At 38.8% G+C, this 22,036-nt stretch overlaps 1 long non-coding RNA gene across 1 annotated transcript in view; it reads right to left on the bottom strand.

Moving 5' to 3' along the window:
- Positions 1-22,036, bottom strand: part of LOC141277842 (uncharacterized) — a 241,120-nt gene that overhangs the window by 173,967 nt on the left and 45,117 nt on the right. The window contains exon 2 of the long non-coding RNA XR_012329702.1: positions 1,843-2,031. This is a non-coding gene — a long non-coding RNA (uncharacterized lncRNA). The remainder of the gene's footprint in view (positions 1-1,842; positions 2,032-22,036) is intronic.

Raw genomic sequence — 22,036 nt, 5'->3', positions numbered from 1 at the left:
ATTTGATCTTATTATCTGTATATCTCAGAAATTACTCACTTTACTAAAAAGTTTAGATTGGGGGAACTAAAAACTAAATGATTTACTGAGTAATGTTAATGAGATATGGACATTCCTCATCATTTTTGTCAACATCAAATATTGAGAAGCTAATACATTGATAGCGTTATGATATGCATACATGGATAGTGATTCTTGTGCTCTGGAATAAATACTCCAAATATAGTCATATAGTTTGTTTCTAAGTTTTCAGACATGAATTGGTGATAGCACAGATACATTTTGTTTTTATTTGCAGTAAAGAATTACATTCTATAAAAATGACTGATAGAAATCAATTAATCACTTTTAAACATGTAGAGGAAAATACTGCCACAAACAGTGATTGGGACTTATTATGAAAGTAAATTACTTCGGTGACAGGGGAGAAAGCCCCAGCGAGGAAATCATGAGTTGAAAACAGACAACACTCCTTTACAACAATGAAAAACCTTTTAAGCATGAAGAAACTGTAATATATGTGGCACTTGTAGGTACATTAAGATAAAACATCCAGGAGCCAGTAAATTTTTTCATGCTGTCAGAGTATTCAACGGTACATATGAGCTGTCGTACTTCAGTCATCAACATCCACAAAACCTTAGCATTTTAGAAAACAACTTTCCAACAGAAACAATTCAACTTCATACTAACCGGCATATGGATACTAACAGATTAAGTAAAAGAGCAATTTTCAGTCTCTGAATCTTTACTATCTTTCTTCCACCTCCTTTTTGACCAGAGCCCTATAGATTATATATCAATATCCTCTTTTTCTTTTTGCTAAGACAGGGAGAGGGAAAAGGAGAGGGAAAAGGGAGTGAGAGCAAGAGGGAGAAGGAATCAGAAAAGTCAAGAAATACTAAAGGCAACAGGGAGTGTGGGTCTCAGAATTCCCTGTGATCAAGTTGGTTTCTGTTAGCAATGGGATTTACTGTTGGTCTCTGTGGGGGAAAAGAAGCAGAAAAGGGAACTATTGAGAAAGTATGTACACTCATCATGTACCCCAAGTTATGCCTTAATTTAAAGGATGTTCTGGAATCACGATTCACATAGAACATTAATACAGATTTCATCTTTTGTGTGGAAAGTCAAAAGAATCCAGGAATTTATTAAATTAGAAAAAGAAAGCTCTATCAGGTGGACTATGCTAACCTCTTTCATACCCCTCCACAGAAAAGTTCTGATACAGAAGATTTTGGTTTCCCTAAGGCATAAATTCTGTTTTGCAATTCTGATTTGAAAACTAGGAAAAATACTAGATTGGTTGAGCTACAATTTATTAATTCTATGATCCTTTATATTTTATAGGTTTCTATATTCTTAAAATATAATGGTATATACAGGTAAAAATAATTAATGCTTCAATATGTCACCAATTATATCTTCCTTCTAAGACAAGACTTTTCATACTTATTACTTACTTTTCATTGCAGTGTACCTTTACAATACTAGCGTTTAGGGATAAAGCATTCAGCTAGGATTCCTCCATAGGAGTCCCAATACCAATGTTTCAAAGCCAGAACCATATATAAATATATATATATATATTTAAATCTAATATGTTTGATATATTTATCTCACATAGGAATACACTTGTTTTTCTAGCTCTTTTTCTGTATTTATAGAAAACTTTATATTCTCTCAGGGGACAGAGAATGATTAGAACACTCATGTAATAAATGCATCACTGAAATATATTCACTATGTTTTACTGTGTAGCAGAGATAAGCAAGAACACAGTTCTTGTCTTCAAGGAACATACAGTTTTTAGGGAAGAGAGACAAAAATTTAATTACTTACTATTCAAAATGTGATCTTAAGACCAGCACGTGGGCATCATCTGGCAGCTCATTAAAACTGTAGAATCTCAGGCCAGACCTACTGAAGTGGAATGTGCATTTCACAGAATCCCCAGGTGATTTGTATGCACATTAGAATTCGAGAAACACCATTCTAATTCAAACATGAGCAGGGTTACTGTCATAAAACCTAGAAGAAACAAAGAGATGGAGAAGTTTGAAGATAAGAACGTAGTGAGATGGGATGGAACGATCTTAGTGCCTGCACTTTGCTCTTCAAATAGAGGAGAGACCACCAGTCTGGCACCTTTTACTGGCATTAAAATAAATGTTTATAAAGGAATATTTGTTTTTGAATGTTTCTGATTTACGTATCATTTAGAAAAACAGTCACATCACTGTTGACAATGTCAGTCTAACAGAAATATAATCATATAAACCCACATCAAAGGGAAGTTTTACTTTTATCTATCCTATGATTTACAGAGAAATGAGTGATCATGGTAGCTTGTAAGAATAGTTTTGTCAGTTACTGCAGTTATTCAGTTATGAGTGCAGGAAAGTTTTCTACCTCAAGATCTCAACCCAGACCACACCAGTGGAACCAGTTCATATAAAGATGATCATTTTGAAACTGAAGCATTTAAAATCATTTTCATGTTGTTTGCAAAGCTTCAAATAGTTACAGGAACTAAGAAGGTCACAGCAGTGCTTGTCCGTATCAATACCTTGCTTGGCCACTCTCCCTCTGCCTCTTCCCATTGTCTTCTCCATTCAGGATACTGTGAACATGTTGATTGTGGCCGGGAGAGAGTCAGGGAATAAGCATATTCTCCACTTTGCCTTTACGTGTTATACTGGTGTGTTTGAATGTTCTCTCTTCCACATGGAAGACCAAATAAGGGATACCTTACGAAATACTTTTTCTGATTATGTCTGTATATACAAATAAATGACATGTAAGAATCACATATAAAGGCTGACAAAGTGTATGGCATATTAATTCATGATTCCATAGGTAAGACACGGATACAAACGTAAAAGCAGAGCCAGTACTTTTCAGGGCACGTGGAGGCATTAAATTATTGAAAAATAATTCTTCCTAACGCTTACCACATTTACATTGTGACATACCTCAAAAGGCAAAGATCTTTGTGATATAACAGTTATTATCTGGAGCCAAATTAGGAAAATAACAAATAGTTACAAAGGAAAAAGCTCTATTTCTGGAACTTGATCCAGTTATTTTATTAGTAATTATTTGATTTAATTAGGCATAGACTTTTTAGTTTTTGCACGTCTTTTTTAGTCTTTATATATCAGTTTTCAAATCTAGTTATAGTTAGATAAGAGTTCATTGTCATTGTTTATGTTTTATATCAGTTCAATTGAGGTTTTCTTCCTAGGATGAAAAAATTCAGGGGGAAATGCTTGGACACAAAATCTGACTTTAGAAATTAGAAAAGGTAAATAAGATTGTATATGCCATATAAGAATATCTTACAAAGGACTCAGTTGTTTTTCTTAATAAGTTTTACATGTCTCAAGTATTTCTAAATTAATCCCCTTCTGAACTGCAATCTCATTATTAGGAACTTTTTTGTAGGATTATTCCAAACAGTAACTTGCATTATAAATATGAATAGATTTATCCCCATTATACCATAGCCTTCATAAATCCTCTTATGCAACTGCCAGTGATAAATTTGTTGTACTTAAAATCTTCCTATTTATATTTAGCTGAGAACTGATGCTTGTTCAACTGGGGCCTATCCAGCAAAACATAATCCACTTCAATAGTTTATAAGAAGGGGAATTTAATGCAGGGAATTAACTGCACAAGTGATGGACTAGCTGAGAACAATAACTGGTAACAATAGGGATAGAGTAACTTATAGATTAACACCTGTGTGCCTCTTGGGCTGGATGATAGACCATGGTGGGCCTGGATGGTGGCAGCTGGAGTCACAGAAGAGACAAGCTGCTCCCAGTGAAACTGCTTAAGACAGGGCTGTTCTAGCTGCCTCCCTCATCCTGCCCTCCATCCCTCATCTTTACTACCCAGTAGTGAAGTCAGCTAGCAGGGGAGCCAAGAAAATCAGCCTTCAGGGGTCAGAAGGGGAGGAATCGAGCTGCTGGCAAACAGTCCCAGGACCTTCAAAATAATCTTCCAGGTTTTTATAAACAAATGTAAAAACTAAGGTTTTAAAAGCAATTTGTGACAGTAAAGATAGGGATGCACACATCGCCCTCCAGCTTAGCCCTCCTGAGAATTCTAGCACCTGCATTTGTCACTCCTCAAAGAGGGCAGAGAATAGCAAGAGAAATCATAGCAGAAAGAGAATTATATTAATCAAAGCAATTTCTGGTGAAAGGAGGCATGGAAATCTCTAAGCAAGTTGCAGGAAGACAGCTATACTCTTCAAACCACTGAATTGAAAACAAAGCTTCAGATGATAACTATATGATTTGACAAAGACATTTCAAATTGCTCAGGAAAATCTCTTCCTTTACAGTAATGTTTCGGGCTATTTAAAACAGACTCTCAGTCGAGGAACTAAACAAAGATGCTGGGATTGGACACAGAAGACAGATGAATTTGGCTGTTAGCCATGTAAGAATAGAAGCCAAAATTATGCTGACTAAAAATGGAGCCAAGCGATGTCATATAGATTTGAACACGATGTTGTGACAAAGAAGATGTTAATGGTTTCAATTTGCAGGTTTAGTAAGGGTCATAAGCTGTTTGATTTCTTAATCTAGTCTATGTATCCTAAATATCTCTGCAACTTTGCTAGCCACCTTCCCTTTTTTTTAAAATTCTCGATTTGACAGTTTGGTCTAGATTCCAAACCTGATGAGATGGGTGGCATGCTCCAGTATTTTGGTTCATTGAGGTATATACCCTGTTGATTTGTGTTGCATGACTCATCAAATGCTACTAACTCAATGGAGTAAAGATATTTAACAATTATTTATAACTCTTGCTTAGAATACCAACTAAGTCAGTCACACCCTTGAAGGAGATATACTGGGACTTTACTGGAGGTGAAGGGCTCAGGGATGTTTCCTGCTTTCTCTTCTTGTGCCCTATAACCGTGATAAAGAACAAGGATCATCTTCATTTAGTGTAATGATACAGAGTAACAAGACCAAAAATTATATGGTGAAATCATCTGCAAGGACGAAATCTGTAAGCATATTTTTGAACATGTTCAAAAGCTCATGTGCTCATGTATATTTCAACATTTGAGGCCTGTTAACATTTCCTAATATTTTAAATCTCTGTGGTGATTATTATTACATTTGGTAACCTCAGATAAACAATGAAGTTTAACTGGAAAGAAGATCTTTCATAAACCTTTTCAAGGTTGCCATTATTTCCTTTGTAAATCTATGGATGATAGCTAAAATAATCAAAATCTTCCAGAAGATAAACCTCATAATGTCAAATGGCACTTGTATATTTGTACCACTACTCTGTTCCAGAAAGGATTTCCAGGGAGTTGTAAAGGTATATAAAATGGAATAAAGTAGCACAAGCTAAAAAACAGCATGACAAAAATTAAGTGAGTAGGATGAGAAAAATATGTGTGTGGGTGTGGGTGGGTGTGCACTGTGGGTTGTTTTTATTGTTAACAGGATACAAAACAACCCAAGCAGTACCATTAAATGTTCAAGTTATATAAGGCAGTGATAACGATAATAATATATGCCAACATATTTTGTAAATACTATAGAATAATACACGTGTGAGATATTATTATAATCATCTCATTTGAGCCTAAAAACACCCAAAAAGAAGGAAAAATATATTTGACTCTACTATTTGTTTTCAGTGGTTTTAAAATCAGAAAAATCTGTACCATTTAAAAAACAGAACTTTAAACCTTATTTTCCTCTTCCCCAACTCCCAGTTGTTGGTGTGGCTTTCTTACTATACTATAATTTCATAGAATTAGAGACACTTCTCAGTGATTGCGCCCCCAATCTAAGAACCTAGAATCTACCTCAAAGTTTTAAATTACCATCTGAACAATATCTCCTAATCCCTGCTCCTTATCAGCTCTCAGGTGTATGAACTTCATCGGTCTGCATTCCTGGATCCCTCACACAGTTTGCTTTTCCTGCTTTTGCTTCCAGATCTCAGGATATTGTTGGTAAGGTCTGTGATCCTAGTTTCTTGTCCTGCTCATCTTCTCTCTCACACTGTACATCATTTACACATCAATGCTCCCAGCTCTCACTTGCTGCAGCTTCTAAGTTCCTGCTGAATTCTACTTTGGGTCAATTGTATGAACACACCACTAGCAAGCTTCTTGGCATTTTGTCACTCTCTGTTGCCCCACCTGGCTGAGCTGCTCTAATTTCTCCCTCACTTTTGCCCTCATCCCTCAAGGCCCTTTCAGGATTTTAATACATATTCCCTCTCATCTCCCTGTCATCACCTTCTAGTTAGGATATTTTATTCCAATTCCTTTTCCTTCTTCTCCTATCGTAGTTCTGCAAGAGCAACTTTCAAATTACGAGAGTAAGTAAAAGCATCTTCAAAAACAAGCACTTTATTCATTAATCCACTTATTTTCTTTGCTTTGTAAACAAAGATACTGCCTTGTGGAGTTTGCAATCCAGCAGGGTGAGAAATAAATAGTTATGATGTAGTAAGTTTTGTGATGGCAGAATGTTTCAAATCCTACAGGAGCCCAGAGGAATTTGGAGGGGAGCAGGGGGAGAATAGTAACTTTGCCAGGAACATGTGACATTTCAACTAGATATTGAGGGATAAACAGGGAAATGTGGCAAAGGGCTTTAGAGGACAGGGAACAGCAAGGATACAAGCTCGGAAGGTATGAAAAACTTGACATAGAGAAGGGTGTCAAATATCTAGATGTAACCAGAGTGTAGGCTTGGAAGACAAGTGGTTAGAAATGGCACTGGTCATGTAGGTTGGGGCCTCTTGCAGAATTCAAGTGCATCTGAATCTAAAACCTGTGCTCTTAACTGTTCTACATTGTGCTTCCAGGACAGCCTGTTAAACATCATCTATAATAAATCCATAATCTAGTTCAGAAGCTAGTTTACTCAAAGACTCAGGAGTGTGCACTACCAGATGTTATAATGCAGGCTTTGCAAACTCAGCTATGTACAAAGATCAGACAGCAACATAAATCAGTAGCTCAATGATACTCTGTGATACAGTAGCTTTATGATGCATATGGAGCTTGTGAAATCCAGAGTACAATGTACCACTTAAAAATTTCTTTTTATCGGAGTACAGTTGCTTTAAAATGTGTTATTTTCTGCTGTACAGCAAAGTGGATCAGCTATATGTATACATAGATCCCCTCCTTTTTGGATTTCCTTCCCATTTAGGTTACCACAGAGCACTGAGTAGAGTTCCCTGTGCTGTACAGTAGGTTCTCAGTAGTTATCTATTTTATACATAGTAGTGTATATATGTCATTCCCAATCTCCGAATTCATCCCACCACCCCCCTTCCCTCCTTGGTGTCCATACATTTGTTCTCTACATCTGTGTCTTTATTTCTGCTTTGCAAATAGGTTTGTCTGTACCACTTTTCTAGATTCCACATATACACGTTAATAAACGATATTTGTTTTTCTCTTTCTGACTTACTTCACTCTGTATGAAGTGATCTCTAGATCCATCCACGTCTCTACAAATGACACAATTTCGTTCCTTCTTATGGCTGAGTAATAGTCCATTGTATATATGTACCACATCTTCTTTAACCATTCCTCTTTTGATGGACATTTAGGTTGCTTCTATGTCCTGGCTATTGTAAATAGTGCTGCAATGAGCATTGGGGTGCACGATTTAAATATGACTGCCTCTTATCAGGTCTACTACAGATTGATGTCATGAGAAATGCCAACCTAACACTGTCTGATATTCTCCTTTCCCAGAAATCCTGGAAATCCAGATGTTAGCTAACAACGAATTTGAACTTTTAAAAGTGGGCCAATCCATTGGGAACCAAACAGGTCTGTGGTCCCTATTTGGCTCTCTAGCAGTCAGGTGAACAGCCTTTCTTAGAAGACCAGAAGAGCTTTTTCTCTGAGGCTAGCCAAAGAGCTTAGCCTATAACTGAAATGTATCAACAATAGCAGGAAAAAAAAAAACCCTAATGCTGTTTAAAATCCTTCAATGGCTCTGAATTCTGACTGGCATGAAATCCAGTGTTTTTCATAGCCTGCAAGGCCACATGTGATCTGTCAACTTCCCAAATCTCAGGCTCCCTGTCATGCCACCTTCCTTTCTGCTTGCGCAGTCTACCCTCAACAGTCTTCTAGTTCCTCAGAAGTGCTAAGCTCCTCCCCCTCAGATATTTGCACACGTTATTGTCTCGACTTAGAATGTGTTTCCTTCTATTTTCAACTGATAAATTCTCATCCATCATTTTCATCTCAGATTAAATGTCACTGTCAGGCAATGACCTCCATAAGATGACATTAAATCCCCGCTTAAACTTCTGCCTCATGGCACTCTGCCGTTTTCCTCTAGAACTTTTCATTATTGCAATTAAATAACTATTTGAATTTTGGTTTATTTGTGTATCTGTCTGTCCCACTATTCTATAAGCTCCATAATGGCACAGACTGTCATCATCAAGCAGAGTGCCTTTCACACAGTAGGCAATCATTATTAGTTGTATAAATAGATGAAATATCTGTCTATTCACAAATCCTGTACCACATTTAGCATTTCCTGTGAGATTTAAATAAGTTAATCCAATGCAATATGTTTAGCACAGTGCTAGGAATATAGTAGTTGCTCAATTAAGATGTGAGCTATTCTTAGATATATCTTAGAATATCTGTTTCCATGGTTAGAAACAGAAAAGAAAAAGAATACAAAAGCAAAACTTATATTTTCTAATGCGATTCCTCCATATGTCTTATATTGGGTTTCCTCAAAAGCAGACCCAGGTTTAGGTGCAAGGTCATAACTTTGGAGGTAAACCTGGGATGTATGGTAAAGTCATGGGAAGGTAAGACAGGGAAGGGAGAAAAGCCAGTAAAGAGTTTTTAAATTAATGAATGACCACTGGTCTCAATCCTGCTGGAGATCCTCTGAAAGGCTGTATTAAACATAACTTCAGGATTGTGCCACCAATGGGCAAGGCTTACTCATATACAAACTTCTGTTCCTCATTAGCTAGAGATTCACTTAAGTGCAACTCCCACCACTAAGAAGTGTCAAAAGAAAATCCTGAGGCTTTTCTTACTGAATGATTTTGTCCTGTTTTGTTTTTGTTTTTCTGCTATGACCTCTGAAGATCTTTCTTTTTAAGAATCACATGTGCTTTCTTCATAATAAGTGTTTGTTTTTGCTAGCATTATACTAAATTGGTGCAATATTTCTGTAAGGAAATTTGGTAATGTGTAGCAAACAAATGCATGCCCTTTGGCCCACATGAGTCTACCTCAAGATGCTTTTCCTAATGCAATAATTATGAATATGTGCTAATATTTTTCTTATTTTACAGATCTATTCATTTTTGTAGAAATTTAGAAAACACTTGAAAATATGTAGAAAATAAGTTAGCAGCACTGCCACAACAGACTATTTATATTATATATGAAATATTTATATATTAAAAAAAATAAAATTACACTACTTGTACTGGAATTTTCTCTATATATTTTTTTAATTAATTTATTGATTTATTTTTGGCTGCACTAGGTCTTTGTTGCTGCGCACGGGCTTTCTCTAGTTGCAGTGAGCAGGGGTTACTCTTCATTGCAGTGTGTGGGCTTCTCATTGCGGTGGCTTCTCTTATTGCACAGCATGGGCTCTAGGTGCATGGGCTTCAGTAGTTGTGGCACATGGGCTCAGTAGTTGTGGCTCGCGGGCTCTAGAGCGCAGGCTCAGTTGTGGCACATGGGCTTAGTTGCTCTGCGGCATGTGGGATCTTCCCGGACCAGGGCTTGAACCCGTGTCCCCTGTATTGGCAGGCGGATTCCCAACCACTGTGCCACCAGGGAAACCTTCTATATTTTTATAATAAACATTTGCCCATGGTTTTAAAATGATTTCATATGACTCATTTGTAATAATGGTATTAACCTAAAACACTCTGAAGCATATTTAAACAGAACATAATTTTTTAACAATTATATAACAGTCCCACAATGTTCTATCTAAGCTAGATGCACAGTAAATACCCAATAACTGGGAAAAAAAATTAATGGCAACTAAAAAAGAAAGGAGTTAATGTCAAACCAAAATATTTATTTCCCAAATGAATAGCTCAGGTTAATTGTAGATATTTCTGTTATAATATAATGTTGTTGGTGTCAAGCATGCACCATTATACTTCAGTGTCTTTACTGTGATGTACTTCCCTCTCCTCCTCCCTCTTTATACCCCATTTTTGTGTTCCCTGCATACTAATACTAATTCTTAGCATAGGGTCCAGGGGCACCTATACTCATGTTGTTTTATTTCACACCTTTAACTCTTTACATTTCCAACCTCCACTCTTCTCACCCTTCCATCTATGGCTAATTATCCCACCTCTGCTCTGGTTCCCTTCCCTTTCTGCTTCTGTAGGAGCAATGATGCTCTCCAATCAGCATTTAAACTTGCTAAGTTTCTTCCATCTTAAAACAAAACAAACAAATAAACAAAAATTCTCTCCTTGTATCCTAGTTCTCTAATTACTGACCCATCGTGTTTCTGTGCACAATAGAATGTTTTGAAAGAGAGGCATCCTTTTACTGTCCTCGGTCCTCATCTCTCCCTCACTCTTCAGCCCCCTACAATCTGTCTGCTCCAGTGACCTATTCTTAGCAAGGTCACTGGCAACTCCTTCATTCTGAAATTCAGCCATAGCTGATAGCATTTGTCATCCTTCTTGGCTGCCGTGATACCACATTTACTGTTTTTTGTTTGTTTGCTTGTCTTATTTTGTTTGGTTTTATTTATTTTTGTTTTCTGTATGGCCTGGCTACTAAGTTCTCTCTGTGGCCTCTCCAGTTCCATATATTTTATGCTTTCTTCCTCTGCCTGCCCCTTAAATCTGTCTGGTTCTCAGAGATCTGGGCAAGGCCCCTTTTAAGTCTTATTCTACACAATTTTCTATAGTTCCAAAACTTTTTATTTATTTGTTAATGACCACAAAAGTTCAAAGCTTTATTCCACATGGTTCTCCCGAGCTTGATAAACACCCACTCATTTAAAAAAAGTCTTCAATGGGTGCCTAATTTGTGTTAAACAAATTGCTACATGCTGAGAATACAATGATAAGCAAGGGACAAGAGCTTAAATGTTGGTGATGAATATAGACAACAAATAAACCAGCAAATAAAAAATTTAAATGCAGTTTCTATGGTTATAAAGACTAGAATGGGACTCAGAAAATGATGTGATTGAATAATCGGAGAGATGGTGGATTAGTTTGGAGAAAGTAGCCTTGAAGCTGAAAAAAGATGAAATCAGGCAAAAATACCTGTTGGACAGCTAGCCAGAAGGGGGTCTGGAAAAAAGTCTGGACCTGCCTAAGAGGCAAGAGACCATTGTTTCGGGGTGCGCAAGGAGAGGGGATTCAGAGCACCGCCTAAACAAGCTCCAGAGACAGCTGCGAGCCGCGGCTATCAGCGTGGACAAAGAGACGGGCATGAAACGCTAAGGCGGCTTCTGCAGCCACCAAGAAGCTTTTGGGCAAGCACAGGTCACTCTCCACACCTCCCCTCCCGGGAGCCTGTGCAGTCCGCCACTGCCAGGGTCCTGTGATCCAGGGACAACTTCCCCAGGAGAACACACGGCGCACCTCAGGCTGGTGCAACGTCACTACGGCCTCTGCCGTCGCAGGCTCACCCCACATTCCATACCTCTCCCTCCCCCCGGCTTGAGTGAGCCAGAGCCCCCTAATCAGCTGCAACTTTAACCCCATCCTCTCTGGCTGAAGAAGAGACTCCTTCAGGCAACCTACACGCAGAGGCGGGGCCAAATCTAAAGCTGAACCCCAGGAGCTGTGTGAACAAAGAAGAGAAAGGAAAATCTCTCCCAGCAGACTCAGGAGCAGCGGATTAAATCTCCACAATCAACTTGATGTGCCCTGCATCTGTGGAATACCTGAATAGACAACGAATCATCCCAAACTGAGGCGATGGACTTGTGTGATTTTGTCTGTATAGCTTTGCTTTTACCATTTGTCCTAGGGTTCTGTCTGTCCGTTTTTTTTTTCGTTTTTTTGGTTGTTTTAGTATACTTTTTTAGCACTTGTTATCATTGGCAGATTTGTTTTTTGGTCTGGCTGCTCTCTTCTTTCTTTCTTTCTTTTTTTAAAATTACTTTTTGATATTTTTAATTTTTATTTTAATAACTTTATATTTCTTTACTTTTTCTTTCTTTTTTTCTCCCATTTCTTCTGAGCCATGTGGCTGACAGGGTCTTGGTACTCCAGCCAGGTGTCAGGCCTGTGCCTCTGAGGTGGGAGAGCCAAGTTGAGAACATTAGTCCATAAAGACCTCATGGCTCCACGAAATATCAAAGGGTGAAAGCTCTCGCAGAGATCTCCATCTCAATGTTAAGACCCAGCTCTACTCAATGACCAGCAAGCTACGGTGCTGGACACCCTACACCAAACAACTAGCTAGACAGGAACACAACCCCACCCATTAGCAGAGAAGCTGCCTAAAATCATAATAAGGTCACAGACACCCCAAAACACACCACCAGACGTAGTCCTGCCCACCAGAAACAGAAGATCCAGCCTCATCCACCAGAACACAGGCACTAGTCCCTTCCACCAGGAAGCCTACACAACCTACTGAACCAACCTTAGCCACTGGGGGCAGACACCAAAAACAAAGGGAACTACGAATCTGCAGCCTGAGAAAGGAGACCCCAAACACAGTAAGTTAAGTAAAATGAGAAGACAGACAAACACACAGCAGATGAAGGAGCAGGGTAAAAACTCACCAGACCAAACAAATGAAGAGAAAATAGACAGTCTACCTGAAAAAGGGAAAAACCTACAGCCAAGATTACTCTCCCAGCAAGGATCTCATTCAGAATCGATGGAGAAATTAAAACCTTTACAGGCAAGCAAAAGCTAAGAGAATTCAGCAGCACCAAACCAGCTTTACAACAAATGCTAAAGGAACTTCTCTAGGCAGGAAAAACAAGAGAAGGAAAACACCTACAATAACAAAACCAAAACAATTAAGAAAATGGGAATAGGAACATACATATCCATAATTACCTTAAATGTAAATGGATTAAATGCTCCCACCAAAAGACACAGACTGGTTGAATGGATACAAAAACAAGACCCTTATATATGCTGTCTACGAGAGACCCACTTCAGACCTAGGGACACATACAGACTGAAAGTGAGGGGATGGAAAAAGATATTCCATGGATATTCATGGAAATCAAAAGAAAGGTGGAATAGGAATTCTCATATCAGACAAAATAGACTTTAAAATAAAGACTATTACAAGAGACAAAGAAGGGCACTACATAATGATCAAGGGATCAATCCAAGAAGAATATATAACAATTGTAAATATTTATGCACCCAATATAGGAGCACCTCAATACATAAGGCAAATGCTAACAGCCATAAAACGGGAAATCAACAGGAACACAAGCATAGTAGGGGACTTTAACACCCCACTTTCATCAATGGACAGATCATCCAAAATAAAAATAAATAAGGAAACACAAGCTTTAAATGACACATTAGACAAAATGGATTAAATTGATATTTACAGGACATTTCATCCAAAAACAACAAAATACACTTTCTTCTCAAGTGCTCATGGAACATTTTCCAAGATAGATCATATCTTGGGTCACAGATTAAGCCTTGGTAAATTTAAGAAAATTGACATCGTATCAAGTATCTTTTCCAACCACAAGGCTATGAGACTAGATATCAATTATAGGAAAAAATCTGTAAAAAACAGAAACACACGGAGGCTAAACAATACACTACTAAATAACCAAGAGATCACTGAAGATATCAAAGAGGAAATCAAAAAATACCTAGAAACAACTGACAATGAAAACACGACTACCCAAAACCTATGGGATGCAGCAAAAGCAGTTCTAAGAGGGAAGTTTAGAGCAATACAATCTTACCTCAAGAAACAAGAAACATCTCAAATAAACAACATAACGTTACAGCTAACGCAAGTAGAGAAAGAAGAACAAAAAACCCCCAAAGTTAGCACATGGAAAGAAATCAAAAAGATCACATCTGAAATAAATGAAAAAGAAATGAAGGAAACGATAGAAAATACCAATAAAACTAAAAGCTGGTTCTTTGAGAAGATAAACAAAATTGATAAACCATTAGCTAGACTCACCAAGACAAAAAGGGAGAAGACTCAAATCAATAGAATTACAAATGAAAAAGGAGAAGTAACAACTGACACTGCAGAAATACAAAGGATCATGAGAGAGTACTACAAGCAACTATATGCCAATAAAATGGACAACCTGGAAGAAATGGACAAATTCTTAGAAAAGCACGATCTTCCGAGACTGAACCAGGAAGAAATAGAAAATCTAAACAGACCAATCACAAGCACTGCAATTGAGACTGTGACTAAAAATCTTCCAAAAAAACAGACGCCCAGGACCAGATGGCTTCACAGGCGAATTCTATCAAACATTTACAGAAGAGCTAACACCTGTGCTTCTCAAACTCTTCCAAAATATAGCAGAGGGAGGAACACTCCCAAACTCATTCTACGAGACCACCATCACCCTGATGCCAAAACCAGACAAAGATGTCACAAAAAAAGAAAACTACAGGCCAATATCACTGATGAAAACAGACGCAAAAATCCTCAACAAAATACTAGCAAACAGAATCCAACAGCACATTAAAAGGATCACACACCACGATCAAGTGGGATTTATCCCAGGAATGCAAGGATTCTTCAATATACGCAAACTAATCAATGTGATACACCATATTAACTAATTGAAGAAGAAAAACCATATGATCATCTCAACAGATGCAGAAATAACTTTTGACAAAATTCAACACCCATTTATGATAAAACCCTCCAGAAAGTAGGCATAGAGGGAACTTTCCTCAACATAATAAAGGCCATATATGACAAACCCACAGACAAAATCGTTCTCAATGGTGAAAACTGAAACCATTTCCTCTAAGATCAGGAACCAGACAAAGTTGTCCACTCTCACCACTATTATTCAACATAGTTTTGGAAGTTTCAGCCACAGCAATCAGAGAAGAAAAAGAAATAAAAGGAATCCAAATCGGAAAAGAAGAAGTAAAACTGTGACTGTTTGCAAATAACAATGATACTATACATAGAGAATCCTAAAGATGCTACCAGAAAAGTACTAGAGCTAATCAATGAATTTGGTAAAGTAGCAGGATACAAAATTAATGCACAGAAATCTCTTACATTCCTATACACTAATGATGAAAAATCTGAAACAGAAATTAAGGAAACACTCCTATTTACCACTGCAACAAAAAGAATAAAATACCTAGGAATAAACCTACCTAAGGAGACAAAAGACCTGTATGCAGAAAACTATAAGACACTGATGAGAGAAAATTAAAGATGATACAAATAGATGGAGAGATATACCATGTTCTTGGATTGGAAGAATCAACATTGTGAAAATGACTCTACTACCCAAAGAAATCTACAGATTCAATGCAATCCCTATCAAACTACCACTGGCATTTTTCACAGAACTAGAACAAAAAATTTCACAATTTCTATGGAAACACAAAAGACCCCGAATAGCCAAAGCAATCCTGAGAAAGAAAAACGGAGCTGGAGGAATCAGGCTCCCAGACTTCAGACTATACTACAAAGCTACAGTAATCAAGACAGTATGGTACTGGCACAAAAACAGAAATATAGATCAATGGAACAGGATAGAAAGACCAGAGATAAACTCACACACATAGGGTCACCTTATTTTTGATAAAGAAGTCAAGGATATACAATGGAGGGGGGATCTTGAACATGGCGGAAAAGTAAGACACAGAGATCACCTTCCTCCTCACAGATACACCAGAAATACATCTACACGTGGAACAACTCCTACAGAACACCTACTGAAGGCTGGCAAAAGTCCTCAGACCTCCAAAAAGGCAAGAAACTCCCCACATACCTGGGTAGGGCAAAAGAAAAAAAGAAAAAACAGAGACAAAAGAATAGGGACGGCACCTGCACCAGTGGGAGGGAGCTGTGAAGGAGGAAAAGTTTCGACACGCTAGGAAGCCCCTTCGCGGGCGGAGACTGCGGGAGGCGGAAGGCGGAAGCTCCGGAGCCGCGGAGGAGTGCACAGCAACAGGGGTGTGGCCGGCAAAGCGGGGAGATTCCCACGCAGAAGAACGGTGCCGACCGGCACTCACCAGCCTGAGAGGCTTGTCTGCTCACCTGCCGGGGCGGGCAGGGTGGCGAGCTGAGGCTCGGGTTTCGGTTGGAGCACAGGGAGAGGTTGGCGCTTGAACATAGCCTGAAGGGGGTAGTGCACCACGGCTAGCCGGGAGGTAGTCCTGGGAAAAGTCTGCACCTGCCGAAGAAGCAAGAGACTTTTTCTTCCCTCTTTGTTTCCTGGTGCGCAAGGAGAGGGATTTACGAGCGCTGCTTAAAGGAACTCCAGAGACGGGTGCGAGCCGCGGCTAAAAGCGCGAACCCCAGAGACGGGCGCGAGCCGCGGCTAAAAGCACGGACCCCAGGGACGGGCGGGAGAGGCTAAGGCTGCTGCTGCCGCCACCAAGGGGCCTGTGGGCGAGCACAGGTCACTATCCACACCCCTCTTCCGGGGAGCCTGTGCAGCCCGCCACTGCCAGGTTCCCGGGATCCAGGGACAACTTCCCCGGGAGAACACACGGCGGGCCTCAGGCTGGTGCAACGTCACACCGGCCTCTGCCGCCGCAGGCCCGCCCTGCACACAGTGCCCCTCCCTCCCCCCCCCCGCCCCGCCTGAGTGCGCCAGAGCCCCCGAATCAGCGGCTCCTTTAACCCCGTCCTGTCTGAGCAAAAAACAGATGCCCTCCAGTGACCTACACGCAGAGGCAGGGCCAAATCCAAAGCTGAGCCCCTGTGAGCTGTGAGAACAAAGAAGAGAAAGGGAAATCTCTCCCAGCAGCCTCAGAAGCAGCGGATTAAAGCTCCACAATCAACTTGATGTACCCTGCATCTGTGGAATACGTGAATAGACAACGAATCATCCCAAATTGAGGAGGTGGGCTTCGAGAGCAAGATCTATGATTTTTTCCCCTTTTCCTCTTTTTCTGAGTGTGTATGTGTATGCTTCTGTGTGAGATCTTGTCTGTATACCTTTGCTTCCACCATTTGTCCTAGGGTTCTATCCGTCCATGGTTTTTTTAAAAAATTTTTTTCTTAATAATTAATTTTAATAACTTTATTATACTCTTCCTTCCTTCCTTCCTTCCTTCCCCTCCTTTAGACAACGAATCATCCCAAATTGAGGAGGTGGTCTCTGAGAGCAATATTTATGATTTTTTCCCCTTTACCTCTTTTTGTGAGGGTGTATGTGTATGCTTCTGTGTAAGATTTTGTCTGTATAGCTTTGCTTCCAACATTTGTCCTAAGGTTCTATCCGTCCTTTTTTTTTTAAATAATTATTTTTTAATTCAATAACTTTATTATACTTTATTTTATTCTATTGTATCTTCTTTCTTTCTGTCTTTTTTCCTTCCTTCCCTCCTTCCTTCCTCCCTGCCTCCCTCCTTTATTTCCTTCTTGCCTTCTTTCCTTCTTTGCTTCTTTCTTTCTTTCTTCCTATCTTCCTTTCTTCCTTCCTTCCCTCCTTCTTTCTTTTTCTTTCTTTCTTTCTTTCTTCATACTTCTACTAATTCTCTCTACTTTTTCTCCCTTTTATTCTGAGCTGTGTGGATGAACGGCTCTTGGTGCTCCAGCCAGGAGTCAGGGCTCTGCCTCTGAGGTGGGAGAGCCAACTTCAGGACACTGGTCAACAAGAGGCCTCCCAGCTCCACATAATATCAAACGGCGAAAATCTCCCAGAGACCTCCATCTTAACACCAGCACCAAGCTACACTCAACGACCAGCAAGCTACAGTGTTGGACACCCTATGCCAAACAACTAGCAAAACAGGAACACAACCCCACCCATTAGCAGAGAGGCTGCCTAAAATCATAATAAGGCCACAGACACCCCAAAACACACCACCAGACGTGAACCTGCCCACTAGAGAGACAAGATCCAGCCTCATCCACCACTACACAGGCAGTAGTCCCCTCCACGAGGAAACCTACACAACCCACTGAACCAACCTTAGCCACTGGAGACAGACATCAAAAACAGCGGGAACTACGAACCTGCAGCCTGCAAAAAGGAGACCCCAAACACAGTAAGATAAGCAAAATGAGAAGACAGAAAAACACACAGCAGATAAAGGAGCAAGATAAAAATGCACCAGACCTAACAAATGAAGAGGAAATAGGCAGTCTACCTGAAAAAGAATTCAGAATAATGATAGTAAGGATGATCCAAAATCTTGGAAATAGAATGGACAAAATGCAAGAAACAGTTAACAAGGACCTAGAAGAAATAAAGATGAAACAAGCAACGATGAACAACACAATAAATGAAATTAAAAGTACTCTAGATGGGATCAATAGCAGAATAACTGAGGCAGAAAAACGGATAAGTGACCTGGAAGATAAAATAGTGGAAATAACTACTGCAGAGCAGAATAAAGAAAACAGAATGAAAAGAACTGAGGACAGTCTCAGAGACCTCTAGGACAACATTAAACACACCAACATTCGAATTATAGGGGTTCCAGAAGAAGAAGAGAAAAAGAAAGGGACTGAGAAAATATTTGAAGAGATTATAGTTGAACACTTCCCTAATATGGGAAAGGAAATAGTTAATCAAGTCCAGGAAGCACAGGGAGTCCCATACAGGATAAATCCAAGGAGAAATATGCCAAGACACATATTAATCAAACTGTCAAAAATTAAATACAAAGAAAGCATATTAAAAGCAGCAAGGGAAAAACAACAAATAACACACAAGGGAATCCCCATAAGGTTAACAGCTGATCTCTCAGCAGAAACCCTACAAGCCAGAAGGGAGTGGCAGGACATACTGAAAGTGATGAAGGAGAAAAACCTGCAACCAAGATTACTCTACCCAGCAAGGATCTCATTCAGATTTGATGGAGAAATTAAAACCTTTACAGACAAGCAAAAGCTGAGAGTTCAGCACCACCAAACCAGCTTTACAACAAATGCTAAAGGAACTTCTCTAGACAAGAAACACAAGAGAAGGAAAAGACCTATAATAACAAACCCAAAACAATTTAGAAAATGGGAATAGGAACAGACATATCAATAATTACCTTAAATGTAAATGGACTAAACGCTCCCACCAAAAGACACAGACTGGCTGAATGGATACAAAAACAAGACCCTTATATATGCTGTCTACAAGAGACCCACTTCAGACCTAGAGACACATACAGACTGAAAGTAAGGGGATGGAAAAAAAGATTCCATGCAAATGGAAACCAAAACAAAGCTGGAGTAGCAATTCTCATATCAGACAAAATAGACTTTAAAAGAAAGAGTATTAGAAGAGACAAAGAAGGACACTACATAATGATCAAGGGATCGATCCAAGAAGAAAATATAACAATTGTAAATATGTAAGCACCCAACATAGGAGCACCTCAATACATAAGGCAAATACTAACAGCCATAAAAGGGGAAATCGACAGTAACACATTCATAGAGGGGACTTTAACACCCCACTTTCACCCATGGACAGATCATCCAAAATGAAAATAAATAAGGAAACACAAGCTTTAAATGATACATTAAACAAGATGGACTTAATTGATATTTATAGGACACTCCATCCAAAAACAACAGAATACACATTTTTCTCAAGTGCTCATGGAACATTCTCCAGGATAGATCATATCTTGGGTCACAAATCAAGCCTTGGTAAATTTAAGAAAATTCAAATTGTATCAAGTATCTTTTCCGACCACAACGCCATGAGACTAGATATCAATTACAGGAAAAGATCTGTAAAAACTACAAAGAGATGGAGGCTAAACAATACACTACTTAATAATGAAGTGATCACTGAAGAAATCAAAGAGGAAATAAAAAAATACCTAGAAACAAATGACAATGGAGACACAACGACCCAAAACCTATGGGATGCAGCAAAAGCAGTTCTAAGGGGGAAGTTTATAGCAATACAAGCCCACCTTAAGAAGCAGGAAACATCTCAAATAAACAACCTAACCTTGCACCTCAAGCAATTAGAGAAAGAATAACAAAAAAACCCCAAAAGTTAGCACAAGGAAAGAAATCATAAAGATCAGATCAGAAATAAATGAAAAAGAAATGAAGGAAACAATAGCAAAGATCAATAAAACTAAAAGCTGGTTCTTTGAGAAGATAAACAAAATAGATAAACCACTAGCCAGACTCATCAAGAACAAAAGGGAGAAGACTCAAATCAATAGAATTAGAAATGAAAAAGGAGAAGTAACAACTGACACTGCAGAAAGACAAAAGATCATGAGAGATTACTACAAGCAACTCTATGCCAATAAAATGAACAATCTGGAAGAAATGGACAAATTCTTAGAAATGCACAACCTGCCAAGACTGAATCAGGAAGAAATAGAAAATATGAACAGACCAATCACAAGCACTGAAATTGAAACTGTGATTAAAAATCGTCCAACAAACAAAAGCCCAGGACCAGATGGCTTCACAGGCGAATTCTATCAAACATTTAGAGAAGAGCTAACACCTATCCTTCTCAAACTCTTCCAAAATATAGCAGAGGGAGGAACACTCCCAAATTCCTTCTACGAGGCTGCCATCACCTTGATACCAAAACCAGACAAGGATGTCACAAAGAAATAAAACTACAGGCCAATATCACTGATGAACATAGATGCAAACATCTGCAACAAAATACTAGGAAACAGAATCCAACAGCACATTAAAAGGATCATACACCATGATCAAGTGGGGTTTATTCCAGGAATGCAAGGATTCTTCAATATATGCAAATCTATCAATGTGATAAACCATATTAACAAATTGAAGGAGAAAAACCATATGATCATCTCAATAGATGCAGAGAAAGCTTTTGACAAAATTCAACACCCATTTATGATAAAAACCCTGCGGAAAGGCATAGAGGGAACTTTCCTCAACATAATAAAGGCCATATATGACAAGCCCACAGCAAACATCATCCTCAATGGTGAAAAACTGAAAGCATTTCCACTAAGATCAGGAACAAGACAAGGTTGCCCACTCTCACCACTATTATTCAACATAGTTTTGGAAGTTTTAGCCACTGCAATCAGAGAAGAAAAGGAAATAAAAGGAATCCAAATCGGAAAAGAAGAAGTAGAACTGTGACTGTTTGCAAATAACAATGATACTATACATAGAGAATCCTAAAGATGCTACCAGAAAAGTATTAGAGCTAATCAATGAATTTGGGAAAGTAGCAGGATACAAAATTAATGCACAGAAATCTCTTGCATTCCTATATACTAATGATGAAAAATCTGAAAGTGAAATCAAGAAAACACTCCCATTTACCATTGCAACAAAAAGAATAAAATATCTAGGAATAAACCTACCTAAGGAGACAAAAGACCTGTATGCAGAAAATTATAAAACACTGATGAAAGAAATTAAAGATGATACAAATAGATGGAGAGATATACCATGTTCTTGGATTGGAAAAATCAACATTGTGAAAATGACTCTACCACCCAAAGCAATCTATACATTCAATGCAATCCCTATCAAACTACCACTGGCATTTTTGACAGAACTATAACAAAAAATTTCGCAATTTGTATGGAAACACAAAAGACCCCGAATAGCCAAAGCAACCTTGAGAACGAAAAACGGAGCTGGAGGAATCAGACTCCCTGACTTCAGACTATACTACAAAGCTACAGTAATCAAGACAGTATGGTACTGGCACAAAAACAGAAAGATAGATCAATGGAACACGATAGAAAGCCCAGAGATAAACCCACGCACATATGGACACCTTATCTTTGATAAAGGTGACAGGAATGTACAGTGGAGGAAGGACAGCCTCTTCAATAAGTGGTGCTGGGAAAACTGTACAGATACATGTAAAAGTATGAGAATAGATCACTCCCTAAC

Source organism: Tursiops truncatus, chromosome 2, assembly GCF_011762595.2.
Source record: "Tursiops truncatus isolate mTurTru1 chromosome 2, mTurTru1.mat.Y, whole genome shotgun sequence".
Lineage (NCBI taxonomy): Eukaryota > Metazoa > Chordata > Mammalia > Artiodactyla > Delphinidae > Tursiops > Tursiops truncatus.
This window is presented reverse-complemented; position numbering and strand designations above follow the sequence as displayed.